The sequence below is a fragment of the Camelus bactrianus genome, chromosome 10 (assembly GCF_048773025.1).
Source record: "Camelus bactrianus isolate YW-2024 breed Bactrian camel chromosome 10, ASM4877302v1, whole genome shotgun sequence".
Lineage (NCBI taxonomy): Eukaryota > Metazoa > Chordata > Mammalia > Artiodactyla > Camelidae > Camelus > Camelus bactrianus.
In genome coordinates, this window is record NC_133548.1 from 7,810,341 (window position 1) to 7,813,824 (window position 3,484).

Consider the following 3,484-nt stretch of genomic DNA (forward strand, 5'->3'; position numbering starts at 1 on the left):
GGGATTTATTTTAATCTTTGCAATAACTCAGCAAGGGATGTGTGCCTGCTTCCTTGATGAGGAAACAGGCACAGCGAGGTTAGATAATTTTCAGGGTCACAGAGCCAGGGAACAGAATTCTCAAAGAGGTCTTTCTACCGCCTTCTCCCTCCACTCCCCCGACACTGCATACCCCATGAGGTAGAGGAGAGGGCACATCTGCTTTATTTGCTGATGTAGACCCAGTGCTCAGTAAACGCTAGGTACTCAGTTCATACCTGCTGAACGAATCCTCCAAGATTCAAATCCAGGTCCTTCCACTACCTCACCTAAATGTACGTGGCACTTGTTATAAAGTGTGATGAAACGTTTTCACGTGCAGCTGTGAAACTCCTCCTTGCTAGTCCTATCAAAGTAGTAATCTTCACATGCAGTCCTATGATTATTAGGGCTTCAGAGAAATTAAAAATGGGGGCTTTCATGCAAAGTCCAGTAGGAGAAAGGGGCAGGAGGAGATGGCCCTGGTCTGGGTTGTCCTCGACAAGAAGCAAGGAGCCCCTAGTGCAGGGGTGGGACGGGGCGGAGCAGGGTCCCAGAAAGGGCATCTACTCTTCCTGGGGCACAGCTGTCATCAGGCACCAGATGTTGGTGGCGGGGGTGGGGCAGGCCAGGACACAGCTGTTGGGAGTGGGGCAACATGGGAGGGTGGAGGCTGGGGTGCTGCCCTCCCCAGGGCGACACAGCTATCAGAGCCTAGGCACCTGGCAGCTGGCTGGAAAGGTGCAGCTGCCAAGGCACAGGGAGGCTGCGGGCTGGGGGTTGGTGGCACCTACCAGGAGCCAGGTGGTAGTTAACCCCTTTCTGCCTGCAGCCCCCAGCCAGTAGCCAAGTGTAATGAGACAGCTCCTGTGTGATAATGGCTCAGGCTTGGCGAAGGTCACCCACACCTGTGGTGGGCAGGGTAATCAGGTCTCCAAGTCTCCCTGCCCTGCCCCTGCCCCCGTAGTGCAGATGGGTAAACTGAGACCCACAAAGGAGTCAGGCTGCTAGGCTGGATGACCCCCAAGCACACCTAAGGCCTCTCCTCCCCAGTCCCCCAGGACATCATGGTGGGCTTGGGCCAGAAGGACTTATATGCAGCCGAGAGGTCAGGGGCAAAGGCAGCATCCTGATGCCCAAGCACCCCAAGGAGCCTGGCATCATCACCAAGTAGGACGCCGTGGAGAAGACCTGCCGCCACAGCTTCTACAACAAGCAGTGTGTGGCCCAGGAGGAGCACCGGGCACTGCTCGCCAAGGTCCCACCCACCTCAAACGCCAACAGCAAGATGACGACGACCCAGGTCATGTTGAAGACGGTGAAACTTCCTGCCACATAGGTGGCTCTCCAAGCCCTTGCTGAAGCTATATGTCTCTGGCTGCACCAGTGAGGACCAGTCTCACCCCTACCATGCTGTGACCTCAAGACCAACAAAGCAACCTACAATTCCATCATGGAGTGCGACACCGACATCTGCCAACAACATCCTGTCTGGGCGTAAGACCACGAACCAGAGTACTGCAGACAGATGCAGACCCTGCCCTGGCCCCCAGCACCATGAAGGTCGGGGGTGGGGGCTCCCAACTGCTGGGGTCTCCGGGGCAGATGGCTCTTCCTCAGGAAGCAGAAACTCAGCCTCTCGAGGCCTCTGCGGGGGAGGCAGCCTGGGGAGGGCAGGGACTTGGGAGTCGGGGAGAAAGCTGAGTTCCCTGGCTCACTGCTGTCTTCCTTAGCTCTCCTGAGCTTCAGATCACCTGTCAGGTGGGGACAGCACCTCCTACCCTGGGTTCAAATCTTGGGTCTTATCACCAGGACCATGGACAGATTACTATACACTCTGGGATTCTCAACTTATCTCTAAATTGAGAATAATACCACCAAAATGGAACAGGGTTGTTGTAAGGATTAAATGAGGTGACAGAAGCAAGAGAGCATTCCGGTGCCCGGCACACAGCAGGCGCTAAGTGTGGGGGCTGCTGGCACCGCAGGGGCTCACCGTGCCACTTCCTTCCCCACCGCAGCCAAGTAACACGCCTGCATCAGGCTGTCCAGTCTCCAAGGGGCCAGACTGCCCCAACTGCCCCAGACTCGGGACCTCAGGTGGTGTAGAAATGGCCTCTGTTGCACTTAGAGAGGGAGAAGCAAAAACAACTAGAATGAACGTGCCCTTGTTTGAAACGACCGCTTTCAACCCCTGGCAGTACCCATCCGGTAGGCAGGTTTCCCGCACTGGGGAGGCCCGCCCCTCTCATCCAGCAACTGTGCCTCGTGCTCCACCCGCTCCCTGAGGAGGTGGCGTTCCAGCAAGTGCCACTTGAGTGAAGAAGTCTGAGCTGCAGCTAGGGGAGCGGTGAGACAGCGGCAGGAGGCAGCCATTGTGGGGGACCAAGGAGGGGACCCGGCCACTTGGGAAGGTGAGAGCAGAGGGTGTAGCTCAAGCCCCCCAACCCTTCCAGCTCTGGCCACCCACCCTGCGGCAAGGGAATGGCCATTCCAAGGAATTCTTTCTGGGAACTCAGTCCTCAAGGAGCAAGAATTTGGGGGGCAGACTTTGGCACACGAAGACTCTCTTTTCCCAAGGACTGTGATGCCTCCTTCATGTCGCCAAGGTGAGACAGCTGCACAAACCATCCCCTGGCTGTGCCCCGGCCCGGGGCTAAGGCCGTAAGACACTAGCACCCACAGGATAGCTGTTAACCCTGCTCCTCTTTCCCCAGATCACCGCCCCACCAGAGCAAAATCCTCCGTGTGGCTTGGGGCCCTTTCCACCTTCCAGTCGACGTGATCACCAAACAGCAGCATGAGGGTGCTGGCCCTACCAGTGTCCACAAGAAGTGCTTCTGAGCCCTGGCTCGCGGCCCACTTCCTGCTTCTGCTCCCGGCTCATCCGGGGCCAGGCACAGACAGGAGCCCGCCTGGGAGAGAGGCTGCACAGCTCCATCTGCCACGCTCGGGGGGCCGGAGGACCCTCCCCCAGCTCATAACTTTCCTGCCCTGTCAGGCCTGACATGAGCTACCCTTCCTTTGGGCCTGTGTCTTTTGTGAGTGGAGGGAAGAGGGCGTTGGAGTCTTTTTAAGAGACAAAGAATATTCTGAGTGACCCAGTAAAGTAAAAGGGAGGAAAGAAACAGACACTCGTCTATTCAACTCCCACACAAGTGCTCTGGGACCTACGTTTAGCCACAGATGTCAAATGTCACAACGCCTGGCTTGGGACTCTGCTATATGCAGAGGAGGCGCCCCTCAGCAGACAACCTTTGACCTCTACCCAGGGTTCCTGGGAAGCGGCACAAACACACGCATTCGGTCTCAGTTCCCACGTCTGGATGCTCGCCCCAGACACCAAGGTTTTTCTCAGCCTGAAATTTCCTTCATGGGAAGGGGTGTGGGGCCGTGCCAGCTACATGCCCCTCCGTGGTTTAGGCCCAACACAGGGCACCCCAGCATCAGGAGCTGTCCTAGCAGC